Source organism: Eurosta solidaginis, chromosome 5 (genome assembly GCF_040869045.1).
Source record: "Eurosta solidaginis isolate ZX-2024a chromosome 5, ASM4086904v1, whole genome shotgun sequence".
NCBI classification, from domain to species: Eukaryota; Metazoa; Arthropoda; class Insecta; order Diptera; family Tephritidae; genus Eurosta; species Eurosta solidaginis.
This window is the reverse complement of record NC_090323.1, coordinates 241,475,613-241,498,954: the sequence shown is the minus strand read 5'-3', so window position 1 is coordinate 241,498,954 and position 23,342 is coordinate 241,475,613. Positions and strand designations below refer to the sequence as shown.

General features: G+C 35.1%; 1 protein-coding gene and 1 long non-coding RNA gene across 6 annotated transcripts in view; both read right to left on the bottom strand.

Moving 5' to 3' along the window:
- The window catches only part of LOC137252957 (uncharacterized), a 123,290-nt gene extending 115,037 nt beyond the window's left edge, over positions 1 to 8,253 (bottom strand). For both annotated transcript variants that reach the window (XR_010953687.1, XR_010953688.1), the window contains exons 1-2: positions 7,848 to 8,253; positions 1,633 to 3,027 (exon numbers count right to left, since the gene is read on the bottom strand). This is a non-coding gene — a long non-coding RNA (uncharacterized lncRNA). The remainder of the gene's footprint in view (positions 1 to 1,632; positions 3,028 to 7,847) is intronic.
- The window catches only part of Tet (Ten-Eleven Translocation (TET) family protein), an 841,485-nt gene that overhangs the window by 250,468 nt on the left and 567,675 nt on the right, over positions 1 to 23,342 (bottom strand). The window lies entirely within an intron of this gene.

The window sequence follows — 23,342 nt, the reverse complement described above, 5'->3', positions numbered from 1 at the left end:
TGTTTATGGATCAGAAAGATAATTCGAAAATTTCATTTGAAATTTACCAAAACGAGTACTGAGTACAATATCACGCCTTCTCTATCACATAATTTGGACCTGAGATATGGCATTCATGAAAAACATTCTGAGGTAGCGTGTTTTTCAAAGAGAATTACGAAAAAAAAGTCTTTGAAACACAAGATGATATAGGGGTTATTTTAACATATTCTGAAATAGTTTTTCTGTAAATAAATTCTGAGATGGCAACCTTGATAATCTAGTGATCTCTCTGCACTCGGTATGTGAATGTAGGAGATGTTTTGAGCTAAGGAACGAAACAATTGATCTTATAAATTGAACTTGTTCGTTAGTTCGTTTCAAAATTTCAGAAGTGAACTTGTTCAATTTAATGAATAAATAGATTGTCGACAGTCAAATTTAATCTTAAATCTGTATCAGCTATTTATTAAACGTTAAAGAGCTATAACGCGGTTGGAATAACTAACACTAGATAGGACTCTTCCGTATTACGATTCAAAGTTTTTCCCGTCAATTTTTTTTGCAAAAGTTATTGCGATGACAGGTTTTCAAAAAATCCATCATAGGTACGAATATTTATTTTCTATTGAACTTATAAATTGATTTGCATATAATCGCGATTTCGCATTAGAATCTTCAACCATAAAATTTTACTACTTAATTAAACATCCCCCAGCGGGCTAGGGGACGTAGAATATAGTAACGACAGGTATGCCTGTCGTAAGACGCGATTTAAATACCAAATTGATTCAAGGGGTTTTATAGTGCAACCCTTTCAAGGGGTTGCCAGCGCAATTTATAGCTTCTCCAACCCAATTGTCAACCACACATACCCGTGGCAAATCCAGTTTCTTTAACAGTCGAGGCGACTCCAAGTTCCTCATGGATTTTGCGATAACAGATTATTAAAAACTTCACATCATACGCATGATGGACCTTAAAAATTGATTCACATATAATCGCGAGTTCACATTAAATTTGCATGCATAAACTTTTATTACTTAATTAAACAATTTTAGCACAAATAAACTAAAATAAGACAATTAAAATAATTACTGTTTCGCTTTATGTTGGCTAAAACCTAATAGCTCTGACACATAGGCATTTTTTCATATAGAAGAGTTTAACACAAGCTTATGAATTATGAGTAGATTGCACGCATTTTTGTGGAGAATGATAGAATAAGCGACACTGGCGCCATCTGATATTGAAAAGTAGCCATCTCCCAAATTTTGTTCAAAGAATCATAAGAAGAAGAATTTGACATTTGCTTTGGCTAAGGGTGTTAGCACACTTTGCAAGTGAAATTATTTTTCCTACTGTTTGGTAAATTTTCTAACATTTTTCGCAATTAAAACTGCAATATAACAATCGAATACGACATAAAATATGTTAGCAAGTCATTTTGTTGTATAGGGAGGTAGTGGTTCGCGAAATTTTGTATGTGAATGGGCAAGGCGTAATAAACTTCAATTGCCAAGTCTGAAGTTCCTTCATATTTACAAACGCAACATCTTGGTTGATTGTGGCGATGTTATTGGAATACATAAGCTTGTGTTAAACACATCTATATGAAAAATGTCATTGTACCGCGGCCTTAAGGAAACTTACTTTTTTTATTGGCAGCAAATACTTGTAAAAAGATCGTTGATGTTATTGCCCGTGCATGCGTTGCGCTAAATATCCTTGACCCAATTTTTTTCTATAAACACAATCAGTTAGCAAGGCGCAGATAGAAATAATTTTTGCACATTTTTTGTGTTTTTTTATATTCTTTAATTTTTTATTTCTCTGCTTTGAATTTGCTATTTATTCAGATCCTTTTAGCTGTTGGGTTAGCAAACAATTTCTTACCTACACGTGATATTTTTTTTCTTCAGTTTTTACTGTGTACGTTTTTGATAATAAAAAAATGTTTTTTTTCTTTTTTGCTGTTAATTAAACACACACAGTTATGTTGATTAAATTAGATGATAACTTTTTTAGTTTTGTGCTTTTAAATTTATCTCATTGGAATTTTGAAGCACGTGCTATTTCAGTACTTTGTTAACAACTTCAGTACGTCATTTGTATCTTTGTGAATATTTTATTTATTGTTATTTTATATTTTTATTTATTATTGTCTACATTTGAATGTTTGTAAATACTTCCGTTACGTAGTCGTGCATTTTTTCACACATGAAATATTTTATTAATGCACTCACTAAGAGTTCTTGGATTCTTTTGTTTCATAATGCGTTTTTGATTGATTTTGTATTTTACTGTTACATTTTAGCTGCCAACATTTTCACTTCTTAGTTTCACAGTTATATATGTATTTTAAAAATTTATTGCACGGTGTTTTATTTTATTTTCAATATGATTGATGAGAGAACAAAAAAAAAAAAAACAACAGATACCGTCGGTAATTTTAGTTAACGTAACTAATATAGTTTATTGTAGTTTGCTTCTTGAATATGGGTTTGTTTTTGACAATTTAATTCGTTATAATTTCTTCAAGTTTCCTCTTTAACTCACAACACTTTTACGCATGCAATTTGCTGTATATATATATAAAAAAAATATTATTTTAGAATCTCACAAATTGCTATTTATTTGTAGCTTTGTTGTTTAAGTTTCATTTCTGTGCGTTTATCACGTTCTTCATGCTTATATTTTGCTTTATGCATTGATAAGCAACTTTGTTTGTTTGTGCGTTTTCGCTATGATATTCTGCATTTGAATTTTTTTGTGCTGCGTGAATTTATTATTTTTAATGAAACAGTTTTTTTTTATTTCGAAATTTTTAAATAACTTTATTTAAAATATAAATTTTTTTAATTTTTTTTTAATTCTTGAAGAACAAAAATTTTTAGTTAATGTTTTTTTTGTTTCAAATCAATATTGTTTCTTATTTCACTCCAGCTTCTCCAGTTTTTCTTCAGTGCAAAAGCATTTGTTAGCTATATGTGAATAACTGTATATAAATAGCACAGCGTCGGCGCCAAAATGTCGTCGGTATACACTCTAAATTGAAGATTTAAATGGGAATTTTTGCAAATGAAACTAAATATGTGCGGTACTAGACCGTTTCAGTACTTTTTTTTCTGAATTTTTTTACATTTTTGTTTTGGTAAAGGGAGTAGCTCACTGCGTTTCTTTTAATGATAGGATATGCGCATTGTTGTTGATTTCGATGATCTAAAACTGTCGATTTTAATTATCTGAGGAAAGTTAAAACATATTGAGAAAAGGAAATAATATCTACTTGAAATAACCTGAGGTCCCTCATCGAATATTTGTACAAGAGTTAGGTTTGAATACCGAAAGTTTAACTTTGTATAACTTTCCAGCACGCGAATTGATCACAAATTTTGGATTGGATACTCTTAAATTTCGGTTCATATAAATCTTGATATATAAAGGATAATCGCGAAAAACGTTGTAAGCGCCAATTTTTGCTTACTATGACTTCTTGTACTTAACCGTTATTATTGCCCTCTCTTATTGTTCAAATATAAATTTTTCGCCATACATCAAACTTGTGATGAGCAGAAAAAATTTAAAAAATCAGTTGTTTAATAAATTTTTATACTTTTGCTCTCCTAGAAAATTATGACTGGCGCTTGAAACGCTTTTATGCAATAAACCTGTGGGGCTATCAGTGTATGTATGCTGCCTTAGACAATATTAGTATACTGCTATGATATTCTATACCCTATGTAAGAGTTACACTTTAAGCGCTATATACTTAGTCCATTATGGTATTAAAGGTCTTATTGTAAGAAAGTGTTTTACACTAGAACTGTAACGCACAAAAATTTTGGTTTACACCACTTTTGCTCTAACAGCCTCATATATTATACCAAAACAAAAAAGTATTTAAATTTTGAGGAAAACTATTCGACGCTTAATCGTTTGCTTCAAATTAAAAATACTCAGAAGAAGTCAAATTAGTTCATTCCAAGAAAATCGAAAAAAACATACATATCTAATTAAAAGCCCTTATATTCACGGCCCGTTTCACAGCACGACATAGCCGTTATATTCGTTTTCGATAACGAAAGCCCATAAAATTAATATTCTGGAGTTGTCTAACGTAAAGTGCAGTTCAAAACTAAAAAATCAGTACAAAAAAAAGCGAATTAAAGATAAAGTAAACGGTTTCCTTAATATTCTAGCAAATTTTTATCTTCATGGCCATTTCTTTGACTTTACCCGAAAAAAAAAATTAAGAACATATACAAAGCATGTTGACCGCTAGTTCGGCCTGTTATCTATCCGATGCAATGACTATTCTTTACAAAAAATTGAGTACACCATGTTGGTTCAAAAGCTTTGTATAGGTTGACAAAAGAGGCGGAGTACTCTATCATGGAACAATCTTGTAGAGCAAAATTTAACTCAGAATATCGCTCGCCTAAAAACACACCAAAGAAGGTGACAGTCACAGCTTCATACCGAATTGAAGCGGCTGTTTATCTACTATTTCAAATAAAAAAATTATTTTTCAATTAAAGAAAAATTCAAAAGAAAAAAAAACAAACAATAATAAATATACAAATTATTGTTATATGCTTTGAGCTCGAGTCCGATGCTAGAATCTTTTATCAATAGGCCGATAAAACAAAAACAATTGGCTTTAATAAGTTCGTTACATTCAACCGATTAAGCAGAGTGATCTACTATAACAACAACAAATATAACGTTATAGCCTTTCCAACTTTAATAACTATATAGCATTTTTTTGTATACTATATTCTGTTAGCCCAAAGATGAAATAGTAATCAAAACTGCGATTTATCGGCATAGATTTTGTTATGCTATTTTCCGCTTCAAACTGGTATCGATTAAAGTTATTTTTAAAAATCTGTTACAATACAGAGACAGCGAAAATCTAGCCACCTTTTTACATATAAAATAAAAAAAATAAATGTAAGGCGCGATAACCTCCGAAGAGATCTAAGGCCGAGCTTCTCTTCCAATTTGCGTCGTGCTCCTCTTGATTTTTCCCTACAAATTGGCCGGACGGGACCTACATGTTTTATGCCGACTCCGAACGGCATCTGCAAGGCAGATGAGTTTTCACTGAGAGCTTTTCATGGCAGAAATACAATCGGAGCGCTTGCCAGACACTGCCGAGGGGCGACCCCGCTTAGAAAAAATTTTCTTCTAATTGAAAAATCTTATTTCTAAAATTTTTGATGTTGCTTTGCCCGGGAGTTGAACCCAGGGCATACGGTGTGATAGGCGGAGCACGCTACCATCACACCACGGTGGCCGCCGACTTTTTTACATAGAAGAACATATTAACTTTGGTCCGCTGCCAGAAAGTTGTGTATATCAACAGAAGAGAAGCATGCATTTTTCTATTAATAATTTGTATGAAGGGATAAGCTCGGACTACTTGTTTCGCAAATCTGAGAAATACCATCATAACAAAATATATCATCAGTAAAGATGTTTGAAGTGGGCCACTGGGTTTTCAAAGCGCAGAATTTTTGGATTACTTTCACTTTTTTGGCGTTATTAACGATAATGCCTTAGCTGTTTTTAAAAATAGTTATTTTCTGTTAAAGCTTCTTTGTTCAAAATAAAGAAGTATCGTCCCAGTAAAGCTTATAACCAGTTTAATTATTGTTTAAAATATGTTTGTTTGTTTAATGGTGTGTTAAATTTTTACTTATAATAATTGAATATTCGCGGTTCGAATATCGGTGAAACCTTTGATAACATTACGAAATTGCCTGATGATGATTACGTTGGCGGTTTTCGAAATGGTACCATCGCAATATGCCAGTAAATGTTTCTTCCTTTCTTTTCAGTTTCTCTTAGAAAAATATAATAATTGAATATTCAATTATTATTGTTTAAAATATTAAAAATGTGTTCAACTTTCTAAATTTGAATATAAATATCCTAATACTAATTTCAAGCTTTTTTTTGACCCGGCACTAAGCATTGCTCCCGATTTTAGCTTTTTTTGAATGACTGTTAAAAAAATGGTTTAGCAAAAGATACCGCAAGGGGGGTTTGTAAAACGATGAATTAAAAAAAAAAAATTCAAACAAAAATTTATTCAAGTGTATGAACATTTTTTTAACATCATAGTTGCACAGAACAAGAACCACCCTTCAATTAAAATTTTGCCTTATAGTTTTTCCGAGCCAAACAACGCAAAAATAGCAAAAAAACTAACTTGATGTATTCACGTGAACTCATTATCAATTTAACTGCTGACAAATATATTTATATGAAAAGGCGGCTTATGACTCAAAGGAGAACGACAAATAGTTCTTAATAGCTGTTGTTTTTGAGTCATAAGCCACCTTTTCATAGACCGGATCACATATACATATGTCTCCAGGATATTTTGCTTTTGTAAACTGTGTAAAAAATATAATAAGAATACCCCAATTAAATAATTTACTCTGTAAAAAGTCACTATTTATAACTGCTTATAGCAACTTAATGCCTTGTCACGGCGATTTACAGAGATAGTACCGGCAGGTCGAATGCAATAAGTAGTACGCATTTAGATTTTGCATTCGACTAAAAAATCATTTAAGATAATTTTTGACTCTTCCGCTTAGTTGCATAAAATATTCTACACACATACATATGCAGTCAATTTGTCAAAGCAAATGCTTTTTTCATTAACTTTGTACAATTGAACACTGAAAGTATCCAACCTGTTTTTTAGTATTTATCGTCGTTTTCGATTTGTTTGGCTAAGGAAAACAGTCAAAACATTCAGTTTAAATGTCCTTTGTTTAAATATTTTTTTTTATAAAATATTAAACTCTAACATTGCAAATAGAAGTATATATATAACCCTTTGGAATTTGTTTGCTCTGTAATAAAATTGAATAATTAACCTTTTGTTACGAATATATTCTAATAGTTTTTTTTGCAATCAATTAAACCAATCTTCACAAGGACAATATAATAAATTTCTAATTCGCACAATATCTTTGAAAAGTTTCAATCAAGAGTATGTTTTGTTGATATTTCGTTTGCTATTTATGTATAATACTTTGTGTTTGTTGATATGCAGCATAAAAATGTGTAATCGTAAAAAAACTGCCGAAAACCGGCTTTTCAATTTCCGTCTGCACGAACGCATATATTTATGATGATTTCAATGCTACTTTTCCAAATTGTGGGTGTTTGTTTATAGCATTTGATATATGTACATTTCGCATCAAACACACATACACACATACATCTATGTTATAAACATATTTGTTTGTGTACTCCATAAATTTTAGGGGGGGGGGGGGGGCGGGCGGAGGTGTGGTGTGGTCTGGTTGTCAAGCGGAAATCGTGCTATTTCGTATTTTGCATTTATTTCTATTTTTTGTGTTTGCTTGCTTTCACTGTTTCAGGTTTCAACAGCACGCGTATTCGCCTAAATATATACACTGAACAAATTAATATGCATGCAGCTGTTATACGCACGCACGCCACCACATACACACACGCACATATATACGCACAGTGTTTAGTTTACTTTTGGCTACACGTGAGTTCCACACTTCCGTTCCAAAGCAATAGAAGATTATAGATTTTGACACTGGATTGAGTGCTTGCGTGTTTTTGTTGTTTTTATGTTATATTCTAATAAGCACTTTTTGTGGCAAAAATGTACCGCAAATTGTTCACACACTATTGTTTTTTTAGTCGTGACTATTTATTATCGTCTGGAAGCCGGCAATTCTGTAAATGGTGTTTTTGTAGAAACAGTTGATGATTTCACTTAATTCTTTTTGTTTTGCCTTTTCTTATTATTTGTATTTTAATTCTTTTTATTAAAAAAATAAAACTTATAAATTTTTAAAACTCACCACAATTTGTCGAAATTCCTTTTTCTAAAAACTTCACTTGAATCTCTTTTGCTTTTTTGTTGTTTTGTTTTTATGCACACAAGAAATAACTAATTCAATTCTTTACTCAATTACACTTCTTCTGAAATTCTTAATTCGTTATTCTTGATTCTTTAATGAAAGAAGATAAATCTCTATTTCTTTTAAGTTGTTTTTGCACGCTATTTGTAACGTATTTTAGTTTAAAGATGGGTTTGTTATTTGATCGGTCGGTCGATTTCTTAGTTGCCTTCCCTTTAGTTTTATAGCAACAGAGTATGACGCGCACACCGAAATTTCTTTTTTCGTTACGTCCTCGAAGAATCGCAGAATGAATCTGAACGTGCCGTCATCGCTGTGTCAGCGTCAAGCGAAGCCAAGTGTACACCACGAATGAATGCTAAAGTTGTATGGTGTTGAGCGTATGCACATGCAGAGGTATATCTACACATATAAAACTTAACATAGGTACTTACATACATATGTATGTACATATATCCGCCGTCGCTCATACCCAACAAGCACGAGAGAAAAAATCTCAAATGTTAATTTTCCTATTGGATTTACATAACTATTCTGTTGAAGCACTTATTGTCAAAGTTGAGACCAGGGGCTGAAACTGTTATTCCTTTTATAATATAAGTCCTTGCAAAGCTATTAATTTTGGACTTTAAATATATTAATAGCGGCCACCGTGGTGTGATGGTAGCGTGCTCCGCCTATCACACCGTATGCCCTGGGTTCAACTCCCGGGCAAAGCAACATCAAAATTTTAGAAATAAGATTTTTCAATTAGAAGAAATTTGTCTAAGCGGGGTCGCCCCTCGGCAGTGTCTGGCAAGCGCTCCGATTGTATTTCTGCCATGAAAAGCTCTCAGTGAAAACTCATCTGCCTTGCAGATGCCGTTCGGAGTCGGCATAAAACATGTAGGTCCCGTCCGGCCAATTTGTAGGGAAAAATCAAGAGGAGCACGACGCAAATTGGAAGAGAAGCTCGGCCTTAGATCTCTTCGGAGGTTATCGCGCCTTACATTTATTTTTTTTTTTTTAAATATATTTGGATCAAGATAAAAATTATTTTCGGATTTTTATTTTTTGAGTCCGATAGAACTAGTTACACTCGGACTTTTAAAAATAAAAGTCCGGAAATAAAAGTTAAATCAAGACTTTAATTTTTTAAGACCGAAATAAAAGTTATTTTTAAAAGTCCGAGTGTATCTAGTTCTATCGGATTCAAAAAATAAAAATACAGATTTTCGACTCCGAAAAAAAAATTATTATTATTTTCCGTCCCTGGCTGAGACACGGGCATTTCGTATCCATTACGTTTCCGGTTTTTTTGCGATGGGGCTTGAGTACATGAAAGTTACTTGTTTCTTTGAGAACACTTGTCAAAGGTTAGGCACGACCGCAGCAGTACACGTACTTTTCTGAAATTATGTTTCTTAGGCCATATTTTATTTGTATGGTTGCAAGCTTGGAAGAACATCTGACAGGGGCACGTGCGGCAGAAGTTGTGCTATCCGAAACTGTAGTAGATACCGTGTTAAAAAACTTCAATCTGGCCGGTAATAGTGTTATTATAAACGATTAGTGACCTAACAGCTTTCAATTTAGGGTTGGGCATTTTTAAATATGAGCCAGGCTTTACTTCCAGTTTCATACATTGACTCTCCTACATTGTGGCATCTTAATGGAAGCTGGACGATGTGCGGCGAGAAACCCATTGGGTTTCTAATGAACACAAATTTTTTAATGTCACAGTTGGGCAGGCTTCATTACTAGCGATTGGAGTAAGAGGAACACTATACATCCCCTTGGGCCATTAACTCTTTTGATCCCTAAAAGTCTTGGTAGCTGGATGGAATAGCTCCTGCATAGCTTATGATATCTATGGGAGATTCTTGCAGCCGATTGGCATTCATGTACGCTCATTGTCTGATGTTAGGCTATGCTACCAAGTATTGCAAAATGTTCAAAGCCATCGTCATTCAAAGGCGGTGAATACCGCTGACGTCTCTACCATATAGCCTATTCTCCTTCGCTTTAAAATCTCTGGAATACTGAGTTGGTTTTTGAGTAAGGAAAAATATTCCTCTAAATAGATTTTCGCCATCTCAACTAGAGATGCCACGAATAGTGAATTGGCCGAATACCGAATATTCGGCAACGCTGTCGGCCGAAGCGCCGAATATTAGGCCGCCGAATATTCGGGACGAAATACATGCTTGTCGGGGCGAGTTAGTTATGATGAATCTTATTTGTGATGAATCTAGTAGTACAGATGACGATTCTTCTCCAGTTCATAAGAAGAGAAACTTGAATGAAAATGATAGGACTACTGAAATACACGACAGTTTTTGGAACTGCTTTGAGGAAGTCGCTACAGATAATATGCGAAATGCTAATGATGAGGGGGACGTGGAAAGAATGCTGTCGCAAACGAGTTGGATTTTTATCCGCTAGATCGGAAGGCCGATCCTTACAAGTGGTGGTTAGTAAACGAAAAACAATACCCAAACCTTTCGAAATTTGCTAAAGTTCTTCTCCTGGAAGTAGCGTGTATAGTGAGAGGTTATTTTCTGAGGCTGGTAACATTTGCGATGAAAATCGTAATCGTTTGCTACCCAAAAATGCTGAAAAGCCTGTTTTTATCCATCATAACATACCACTGATGAATTTTAAATACTAAAGTGTTGTAATTTGGAAATAAATACATAATTTTGTGTAATATAACGCGTCTTTTTTACATGATTTGGTATTCGGTATTCGGCCGAATAATACGTACTATTACGCAGAAAAGTGGCCGAATAGGCCGAATACCGAATAGTTGCCGAATATTCGTGACAACTCTAATCTCAACACGTCAGAAACGGTTTTATATTCGGTGGTCAAACTGATACCGGTCGACTTCTTTGACATCGAGTAAGACATCAATAATGTCCTACCAGCGAAAACTGGAAGGGCCTTCACACCACAGGAAGTCCAGTAGACTCTGGTAGAACTCGTCAGCAGGAGCTAAGCAGTGCAGGCATTGGCGATGGTTGAAATAAGTGCTGCCCTTTGTACAACACCTACAGTGGCACCAAACGCAATGTGGAATCTGTACCCGATCCACGCCGTACCCAGTGCCTCGTGACGCGGGATATATGTAAACTTGTAAACTAGGGGTATTCCAGCATTTTTGCCAATTTCGAATTCGTCCTTAGCAGGACAGACTACAGCGCGCTTTCTTTGTGCATTCTGCTAGCTTCTCCAGAAAATCGAACAAAATGAAAAAATGTCTTAAAATAAATGTACCGCCTTGCCTGATTATGTGTATTAAGACATGGAAAATTTCCAAGAGAACTTATTGCATTATTCACATAGATTACAAGGGGCTAGATCCTTCGTAAGGATATTTATTACAAGTGGTTTAAGATTTGTCAATTCATGCTCATGCCAGGTTACCCCTTCATAACGACAATGCTAATACCAGAAAGCTAGAGGACACTGACCACCCTTATTTTGACATGCATTTGTCTGCTAACGCTTGTAATATAAGACACAATTTGGTTCTCAATTGCTTAAACAAAAATGTTTATTGGGTATACACCAGCATAGTGTCTAATACATGTGCACATTTTATAAGTTTTGTCTGTATTCGCGTTGATTGTATTGTTGGTTGTTTCTTGGCGTTTTCTGTGTTTTATTGTGTGCTGCGCTTCGTTAGCTATCAGCCAACTTAGCCCCCTTTTCGTTCCTTACGCAGCTGCTATTCTGTTGTATACTTATGTTTGTATGTATGTAGTTAGATAACTTGGTGTTGTTGGCAATGACTGTGCCGTAACGTGGAGAATATGAGTACGAGCCAACAACCATAGAGGCAATGATAATGGCGTGGCAGCACCAAGTATCTGCGAAAGAGGTGGTAAAGAGACATGGAAGTATGCTCTCATCCCCAGCGTAGTATTTCATGCACAGTGGTATAAATTGCTAATTAAGGCGACTTCTCCCCTGACAAATTGTGATTAACTGCATAATAGCCGTGTTTGTTTTACACGCGTATACGTTTACGTTTGCGCGTAAAATAACGCGTATACTCGCTTGGATAAAGCTTAGGAGACCCATCTACAGGCAGTAGTTAAATAACTAGCTACAGAACAGGGTGTACCTAAAATCGAAGACACAAAGCTTCTGGGGGTCATAATGTATAACCAAAGATTATCGAAAAGTAAAGATGTTGCAGGCGCAAACTTCAGTGGAAAGCAGCGGAGCTTCACAAAATTCTAGTAGATCACTTTCACCACACCAAAAACTTCAATACAAACACAAAATACACTGATTGTAGTTTTAGAGTGTAGAAATGTAAATTCTGAACACATTAGCTGAATAAAAAGTGTACAAATAATTATTAAATAACAAATACAGACAGTGGTAGTTAACAAATTCTGCTGTGGTAAGTGGTGAATGTGACCTACTAGAGGTTTTGTGAAGCTTGCTGGACACGATTTTTCGTCCCTGCAACATCTTTACTTACTTACTTACTTACTGCAACATCTTTACTTTTCGATAATCTTTGGTATAACATATATCTGAATCGGTTGCGATGAATAGTGGATACACACCATTTTAAGAGGTGATATATAGAATTAGTATTGAGGTGAAACATAGACATATATTTCAGTTACATCTAAGTATAATGCGTATTGAAATTTAGTAGTATTAATTTTATGCGCGGCAAATTCAGAGGTGTATTTAAAGTTTGCCGCTTAGCAGTCCATATAAAATTTAAGCGTAAATATCTATAGATGTAAAAAAAAAAAACCCAGCTAATGTATCACTTTTTGCGGCTGATTGGATGGCCTGATATGCCATAAGCTGGGCTTGAATGGTCTTGACAGCTAGATTTTTGTGTAGTCAATACTGCCATCCGTAGCAAAATGGTAGTAAAGTCCACTTACTACCTTTTAGGAATTTTTATGCCAATATATTTCTGCGACGCCAATTTACTTATTAATTTAAAAAGTAATAATTAAAAACTCAAATTTAAAGATAAAATAAGATTAATAGTTTACATTATATTTCGAACATCTGAAATTTGCCAGTCGAAAAATCAGTAAATCAATTTGCCAAGGCAAGTTTAAAATAGATATTACTCTTTTTGACGAATTTTGTTTTGTTGATTTTCAGACAGGGTAGATAATTGATTTATATTGGAACGATTTTCTGTCATCCTTGTCAAATTTGGCTTCGAGACAAATTGGTTTCGGCATTGTATCATCATCAGTGTCGATTTTCGGGAACGGACGGAAAGTTTTTCCAATGGACATCAATTACTGTTTTTATTCTCTGAAAATTCCTTGTACATAGAATTGTTATATTTCAACATTGAAATAATATTAAAATTTTACTGTAAGCATGATTTCAAAGTATAAAAGCAGTTTATATATTGTTGTTGTAGCGATAAGGTTGCTCCCCGATGGCTTCGGGGAGTGTTATCGATGTGATGGTCCTTTGCCGGATACAGATCCGGTACGCTCCGGTAAGGTGCTAGCTCGACCATCTCGGGAACGATTTATATGGCCACATTCAACCTTCAGGCCATCCCTCCCTCCCCACCCCCAAGTTCCATGAGGAGCTTGGGGTCGCCAGAGCCTCGTCTGTTTGTGAAACGGGATTCGCCGCTCGAAGGTGAGGTTGATAATTGGATTTGGAGAAGCTATATATTGCGATGGCAACCTGAAAAGATTGCGTTACACAATCCCTTGAATCTGGTACTTTAGTCGCCTCTTACGACCGGCATACCTACCGCGGGTATATTCTAACCCACTAACCCGCTGGGGGTTTATATAAAACTATTATATGAAAAAAAAAAGAATAAAAGGGCAGCAAATTTAGATTTTCTGCTTTTATATTTACAAGGGATGAAGGCAGTTCGCGTTTTATCCAAGGAAAGAGAGAATTATGTTTGTTATTGATGGTAGGATAGACCATTTTTCATAGAAAATGGAAAATATATGGATAAAGCTTTTCATCACATTAAAAATAATTTTCGACCATTTAATGATATATCATCAGAAATATTAACGCGAATAAGACAGATCTAGGCTTGCTTGTTAAAATGTCTAGGAATCATTAAAAAAAAATGCTTAAGTGGATTTCTACAGCCACCAAGTCAGTATAATGAAGTCCTTTTTTGAAAAAATCACACAAAAATTAATTGTAATTAAGGTAAGTATAACAGGTACCTTGAAATGGTCTTCCAGGTCGGGAAGCATTTGCACACATTCTACTTCTTAAGTGAATCGCCAAGAGTACAGCGCCAATGGCAGACTACCTATTACTGTAACTGCACTTTGAACGAGAACTTGAAAGTCATAAATGAGCTTGAGGTTTGCATCAAAAGAGTCGAAATTACAAATGGTCCAGTAAATTTTTTGAAAGTTTCGCTTAGGGAGAAGCATACATCTATATTGGGTCACAGGGTATGAGGGAATATATGGGAATGAAAACGTGGATGAATTAGCTAAAAAGAGCACCTCCCTTAAAGTTTGCTCCTTAAGCGTCGCAATTAAATTGATCGAGATTAAGAGACGGCGAGAGGTGGACATGATCGGCCAAGCGCGGGGCTGTAAAGTGTCGAAGATTATGTGTAGGTCTTACAACCTTAGACTAACAAAGTTACTCCTATCATTAAAAAGAGCGGCCTGTAGACTCACGACGGGGTTTCTGGCTGAACACTACTTTCTGGCGCCAGATGCCATTAAATAAGGCTTGGCCAGTGGTAACAGATGTAGATGTGATTTGGAGGAGGAAACGATCGAGTTTGTGATACTGCCGGATTTGATTTTGAAATTAAAGTACTTAATTTGAGGTACGATATCGTTAGAACATTTCTTTTGAAAGCCAGACGTAACTTTCATTCTAATGTTAAAAGGCTTCAAAGTTCTAAAGCTAGTTGTCTAAGCGTTGGTGATTCGACGGACGAATAGTTTTTTGGTTATATTATTTTTTTATTCTTAGTGGACTGTATATTATTTTATTGTTTAGAAAGAGGGAGGTCGCTATGGACTTAGTACACCTTGTATTTATTCATTGGGGGCGAGCATTGGGGGCTCCAAGGTATTGGTTGCGGGTTGAGGCACCTTGTTTTGTTTTGAAGAACCCCGCTTTGGGATAAACAATTTAAACTATGTCTTTAGAATATATCACTAACCAGTTAAGAATTAGAAGCACACTCAATAGCTAATGAAAGAAACGAACGAAAAATGTTCATAGATTGGGTCACTTAAACATACTCGCCCGCCTAGACGGCTTAGTCGTCTAGTGAAATTTCCATACGAGCCGGTTATCCGGCTCAAAGGACCATAGCTAAGCGTAGGGCAGTTGAGGGCGAGCAGTTTAATGTGAGTTATAAGGGAGTAATTTGATGTGCTTGTAGGCGTATGAGTCGCGGCACAGTGGATGACGTACCCGACTCAAACATTTGGGGTTGCGGGTTCAAAGCCCATTGCAACAAAGCATTTTTTAAATTTATAATTTTATAAATTATTATTTTAATGGACTATATTTTATTTTCATATAGTTTATGGTGTATTTAAAACACGGGACGATGCAAAGCATCAGTACACCTTTATTTATTTAATTTGGGGCGATCATAGGGAACTCTGAGGTTTCGCTCTAATGAGCCACCTCATCTTCTATTTGAAGACCCCTTTAAAAATGTGATATGGAGGCGAGCACGGGGCTCTGAGGTATTGGCACCCCATTTTCTACTAGAAAAACCTCTCTTTTAAATTAAAAACTAAAACTATGTCTTTAGAATATTTCATAAGCCGGATGAGAATTTCAGCGCTTATGAAACAAACGAAAGAAAAAAACTCATAGTTTAAGTCGCTTAAACATGTTCCCCCCCTAGACGGCTTAGTCGTCTAGTTGTAATTCCATAGGAGCCGGTTATCCGGCTCGAAGGACCATGTCTAAGCGTTGGTGATTCGACGGGCGAATAGTTTTTTTGGTTATATTATTTTGTTATTTTTAGTGGACTGTATATTATTTTATTGTTTAGAGAGAGGGAGGTCGCTATGGACCTGTTACACCTTGTATTTATTCATTGGGGGCGAGCATTGGGGGCTCCAAGGTATTGGCTGCGGGTTGAGCCACCTTGTTTTGCTTTGAAAACCTCGCTTTGGGATAAACAATTTAAACTTTGTCTTTAGAATATATCACTAACCAGTTGAGAATTACAAGCACACTCAATAGCTAATGAAAGAAACGAACGAAAAATGTTCATAGTTTAAGTCACTTAAACACTAGTTTTCCAAAAACCAGTTCATCTCAACTTATTCATAAATCGATCCCTCTTTTAAAATCAAGACCCTTTTAGAATCTGGATGATAAAAACCAATATATATCCTGAGACTTTCCTTTACATCGCTACACCGTTTTTTGACTTTTGTACTTTGCAATAAAAACTTCTTCTAAACCTTGCATTTTTTAGGAGCACAAAAAGTCACAAACTGCAAATACATCTATGGGGGAAATCAGAGGTTTCGTAAAGAAAAGTTAATAAAATATTTTACTACAAATTCTAACCAACTGGTACCACTGTAAGTGGCACACAGTTTAATTAAAGCAACAAAATATTTTTGTTGTTATTCTTTTTTTACTGATAGTGTATGCGCGAGTGTGAGTATGTGAGTAAAATTCGGTAAACAGCAACGGCAACAGCGGCTACGGTTGTGAACACATTGACGGTCGCCAAACCAATGAACACATCCAATCACGTACAAAAGTGGTGAATATGTGGTGTGGTGTGATAAAACTGCATCAACAATATTCCTGTTTATTGCTATGTGCGTACGTTTGTTAGCGCGGTTTGTTGACATTCTCGATGCCATTGCGCTCTCGAGAGTTCACAGACAAAAGTCGAAGAAATACCAGTAGTGTAGGCGAAGTCAGTAAAAAGAGAGCACAAAAATCAAAGAAATCCAGGTGGTGGAGGCAACAATGTGGCCGTAGTGAGGCAATAACGAAAGAGAGTGAGCGCATTATAAAAATTTTGAGCGAACGTTAATTGTGCGCATACGAATATGCCGTATGGACCCCCATTTGCGTCAGTGTGGGTCGCTCCGTTTTAACTACCAGGTAAAAGGAACATACATAAATAGTATGAGTGTATTTGTGCGGTTGGAAGAGACATTTCTTTGTTTGTGTTATTACTTATACGACGAGTATTTCGTATGCTGGTGGTGGCCACTTAATTGAAGATCCTATATAGTACGAGGATGATAATGTGTTTGAGTGTGTGCGTAAACGTTTGTGTTTGCGAGTGTGTTTCCGTGTGTGGGTATGTGCCGTGTAAGTGTGTCTGTGGGGGAGCACAGCAATCAACGTACCAATAACAACAACAATTCATAAGACGACAGCAATAAGCTAGCGAACTCTAATAAGAACAACAACAAAAAAATAATAATTTGTAAATACTTGCAGCAGCGACAGCAGAAAACAACAAAGCCGATAGGTGGACTATCAAATACATATATTAAGGATGCTCATTGAAGGCAGCATCGTATAAGATGAAGTTGGTGGGAAAGAAAAATGAATACAAATAATAAATGCAACAAAACAGAGAAAAATCGTTTACTGAGAATTTAAAGCATAACGTATTGCTTGTCACTAATAATGCTCGATGCAATGAATTTTGTTGCATATTACGGTGCGCAGACTTTAAGAATTCGTGCCATTAACATATTATTTTTTATACATATATTTATATATATTTTTTTAAGGCAAGATATTTTATCATGTTTATTTTAAATACTCTATGATGATGTATTTTCTTATATTTATACAAATTAGGGACTTACGTTTATGAGTGAATGATACTAAATACCAGTTGGCTGATAAGACTTACCTGAAAAGAGAAGAAAGTTACTGAAATTAGTGACAGTTTGAAGATGTTAAGATTTAAAATTTGTTTAAATTAGGAGTTTTTTTTTTTATTCAGGAAAGTTGGAGTTGTAATAAAATAATGTACATACATATAAATATGGCAGCTCATATCAAGAGTGACCAAATTAGTAGCGTGTGCACCAATTCTGTACAGATCTCGTTAAGATCGAATACAACGTTAAGAGTGAGTAAAAGCTTCTGTAAGTTGAAGAAGAGACATAGACGACGGAAGGCGTGAGTGTGAAGAGCTCGATCTACCAAGACGACAGGAATCGAGTCCGATCTTACCAAAGAAATTGTGTTGAATGATGGAAGTTTCCAATCCTGTGGTGAATACCCTTAGAAAACGCTGACCTGGGATTTCCACTATATCACAAATTGGAAAATTACTACCCATCACCTCATCGTCATTTAAAAAGCTGCCTTTGATAGAACGAGAAATTGCTGCCTATAAGCCGTTTTGTTTATCTGAAAGTGGATTTTACGCAAAACGGCTACGCTTTTTCAAGTTTCGACACAGGAACAGTCAAAAAACGTTACCTGTTTCGATATTTGAGCAACATTACCTTCCCTTTTATTTCAAAGCAAACTCAAAAAACGATTTTTACGAAAACGGTCCCAATAAAGAAACGTATCAGGCATGTGCTGCATATCATATTAACTCTACTGTATTCGGCAAATTTAAATATACTCAAAACGGAATTTCACTCGAAGGTAAATTTTGGCGTGTATGTTATTTTCGAAAATTGCTCCAAAAGTTTCTGAGTGACATACATATTTCAAAAAAAAAAAAAAAAAAAAAATAATCGACTGTAATAAAGGAGAAAATAAACCTAAATTAATGAAGCCAATATTTAAATACTCAAAAAATTGCATTGCTATATTTGGCGTTTCCGATTCCGAGCGACATCTGTCGAGGATTACGGGTCGTATGTGGAGCACTCCTTTTCAGTACAGTAATCAAAAGGATTAAATAGATGTTAGGTTTTTCCGAAAGTCCTTCTTAAATAAAATTTAGTCCTTAAGTGATCTTACAAAGTTACTCAATATTAAAAACTCTTAAAAATAATCGAAAGTAAATACGAAAACTAAACCAATAAAAATATAGTCCACAATTTTTAAAATTTCTGCACTCTATACAAGTCATGAAGACTTCGTTTCCACCTTTTTTTATTTTAATAACTTTTTACTCTTTTTCCCACTTCCACCATTGTATCTCAGCCCCACCCACCAAAAGCGCTCATACATATTTATTTTTATTTTTTAGACGTTGGTTGGCAACATCGCCGCCAACAACGCCGTCGTTTAGGTCGCTGCTTCATTACAAATTTTCAATTTTGTTTTATTATAATTTTCCTTATTTACTTTTATTGCTATTATTTTGCCCTTATTCCTCTACATATCGCTTGTGCGCATTCTCATAACTTTGTATGGATACTCAGTGGATGTGCCCCAAACGCGGCTTCCTTCGTCTACCACTGCTGTTGTTGAGTCCTGCCAATGTCTTCGTTGAATGCTTGATTGCTTTTGAGTTTGTTTTAATTATTTCTTTTTTGTTTATTTATACTTATATGTATAAGTATGTACATGTGCGTACATATATATTAGATATATACGCCGCCGATAAACGCCGCCGCCGCTGAATCCCAAAAATATCGGCGCTGCGGTGGCGGCACTGGCGGCGCTGGCGTCCTGCGCGTTACTATATTTTCCACTCGTTTAAGACTGTTTAGGCCATTTATTGTTCATGTCGAAAATTGGTCGGATATGGCCGAAAGTTGTATCAACGGATGCGCATCACTGCCAGTTATAAGAAACTAATTGCGAAATTTAATTCTTTCTAACTGTTGAAAAGTTATTTAAAAGAAAAGGCGTTTTCGACGTCAGCTTAACACGGACTTTGCATCACCCAATCCACCAAGTTATCAAAATAAAACACTTAAAGAAAAGTTATATAATAAATTTATATGCCCACTTTGCATATATATTTTTTACCTTTCATGAACACGAAATGGTATATTAACTTTGGTCCCATGTTTGTAACGTTCAGTAATATAGAAGATAGACTCACCATTAAGTATACCGAATTGATCAGGGCGACGAACTGAGTTGATATAACCATATCCGTCTGTCCGTCCGTCTGTCTGTTTGAACGCAAACTAGTCCCTCAAATTTTGAGATATCTCAATGAAATTTGGCACAAGGATGTATTTTTGTATTATATTAGACATTTGTCGGATCCGGTAGGATCGGACCACTATAACATATATCTCCCATACAACCGATCGTACAGATAAGACGATTTTTGTCATTCCTGCCGCAATTTAGAAAGTATAAACGTGAAACTCGGTGATATATATTTTAATATATCATAGAAGATATCCTGAAAAAATGACTTTGATCGGAGCTATATACAGTATGTATCCCATACAACCGATCGTTCAGATAGAAAGATTTTTGGCAATTTCTCCCTTCATTTCCAATATAAAACCGTTAAACTTGGTGATATTTATTCTAATATATCATAGAAGATTTCATGAGAAAATCATTTCGATATATATATCCCATACAACCGATCGTTCAGATACAAAGATTTTTAGCCATTTCTCCCTTAATTTCCAATATAAAAACGTGAAACTTAGTGATATATATTCTAATATATCATAGAGGACTTCCTGTAAAAATCATATCGATCGGAGATATATATAATATATATCCCATACAATCGATCGTTCAGATAAGGAGGTTTTTGCAATTTTGTATTTTATATTTATCTTAAAAATCGTTTAGGTATGTACATCTGTTCACTATATATTTCTTATGGTATACATCCGATTATTTGGAGTCTACGAACGGGATAAGATTATTGTTCAGCCCCATTCATGAAAGGTCTGAAATCTTCGGCACAGCCGAAGACAGTCCCTTCCTTACTTGTTTTTTTTTTTAAATTAGTAATGAACAATGAATTTAAATAAAATTTCCCAAGTCGAACATATTTTGAAATTGTCCTCAAGTTGTTATAAAAAGCAAAATACCCAAAAAAGGTGCCGTTAACATCTTTCAACTTAAAATCGGTCCACTTTCAGTCTAAAATATCGTTTTGGTTTAACGAAGAATATAGAAATCTATGTTGTGAACACAAACGTCTGCAAACTTTGGTCTACATTTTAAAAATCATATCCAGGGTCTTTGTAAAATTTTAATTATGTAGATGCGCCGATGATTATACGATTTTCACCCATGAATTACGCAATGATATACTCTTAGGCCGAAAAGTCACTCCCTAACGTTTCAAGGTGTTCCTCTGATGGTGCACGACAGCATAGCGCGACAAAAGCATCCGTTGGAAGGTCTTCGGGGCTAGAGCTTCTAGGAAAGTTACGTCGACGAAGGTATGAGTTCGAAGTCGCAGTCCAATAGCTTCTGTGATGGCATATGTTGTGAGGGTCAGGAGGCGAGGTAGTGACAGATGGTAGGGATTGCTACTGTTCGCAAATCGGGAAGTGTAGCTCTTAAAAACAGCCGAAAACACTGTAGGCGCGCTGTGCCAATAGTGCCATGAGTATTAATAGACCATTAATGGCAACCTTAAGTCACCTTTGTGCTTAACCGCAAAGGAGCCACAAATGATTTAAAGAAATTGTGTTCGTGACGATTATTGAGAGTTAACCCTAGCTGAAACTACGCTTTGCGTGAGATATACAGACAAAAGTGCGACTATTTTATGTATCTGTTTCTTCTCAGCGACGCAGCAGTACCAATTCCAAAGGCCGGGGTTACGTTCGAAACCTTTGTGGAGTAAGAGAACGAGGGACAATCCCTCCGCAAGGAGCTACTCTTCAAAATTTTTTGAACGGTCTGCGAGATCTTGAGGCATAAACCGCGGATCTTTTCGAAATGGCCAACACGTTGATTTTCTTAAATATATACAAACAAAACTTTTCCTAAATGTTATTTTTTTTAAATAGAAAAATCAAGCTTTTTAAAGTAAGAACACCGGCATACGCCGGCGCGCCGCCGATAAAGTGATCGGCGTAAACCTCTAATATGTATATATTATTTAAATTTTAATTTCATGCAGCAATGCTTTTATACGAGGAATGGGAAACTATAATTTTTTATACCCGGCCGTTCTTGTACACAGGCCATTATAACTTTGATTGGATAACGGTTGGTTGTACAGGTATAAAGGAATCGAGATAGATATAGACTTCCATATGTCAAAATCATCAGTATCGAAAAAAAATTTGATTGAGCCATGTCCGTCCGTCCGTTTGTCTGTCTGTCCGTTAACACGATAACTTGAGTAAATATTGAGATATATTAGTAAAATTTTGGACAATGGGCGTGGCACCGCCCACTTTTAAAAGAAGGTAATTCAAAATTTGTGCAAGCTGTAATTTGGCAGTCGTTGAAGATATCATAATGGAATTTGGCAGGTACGTTACTCCTATTACTATATATGTGACAAATAAAAATTAGCAAAATCGGATAACGAACACGCCCATTTAAAAAAAAAAAATAAAAATTTTAAGTCAAATTTTAACAAAAAAATTAATATCTTTACAGTATATAAGTAAATTATGTCAACATTCATCTCCAGTAATTATATGGTGCAACAAAATACAAAAATAAGAGAAAAGTTCAAAATGGGCGTGGCTCCGCCCTTTTTCATTTTATTTGTCTCTAATACTTTTAATGCCATAAGTCGAACAAAAATTTACCAATCCTTGTGAAATTTGGTAGGGGCATAGATTCTATGACAATAACTGTTTTCTGTGAAAATGGGCGAAATCGGTTGAAGCCACGCCCAGTTTTTATACACAATCGACCGCCTGTCCTTCCGCTTGGCCGTTAACATGATAACTTGAGCAAAAATCGATATATCTTTACTAAACTTAGTTCACGTACTTATCTGAACTCACTTTATCTTGGTGTAAAACTTTTTCTAAAATTACGAAAAATGAAAAAAAAAATGTCATAATTCTATACGAAAAAAGAGATAAAACATGGTAACTGGATTGGTTTATTGACGCAAAATATAACTTTAGAAAAAACTTTGTAAAATGGGTGTGACACCTACCATATTAAGTAGAAGGAAATGAAAAAGTTCTGCATGGCGAAATCAAAAGCCCTTGGAATCTTGGCAGGTGTCCGCCTATAGAACTAAAGCCAACTCCCTTTTAAAATACTTTTTTATACCTTCCATTTGAAACCCATGTCATAAAAACACATTCCAGGGTTATCCTAGGTTCATTTTGCTAAATGGGCATTTTCCCTTATTTTGTCTCCAAAGCTCTCAGCTGAGTATGTAATGTTCGGTTACACCAGAATTTAGCCTTCCTTACTTGTTTTTTATATAACATTTTGGAAAGCACAACACCTAGAATATTGAAATTTGACGTGTGGATTGATATTGAGACTCTTGATAAAAATTTGTAAATTTTTTTTAAATGGGCGTGGCACCGCTCGCTTGTGATAAAATCAATTTTACAAATATTATTAATCATAAATCAAAAATCGTTAAACCTCTCGAAACAA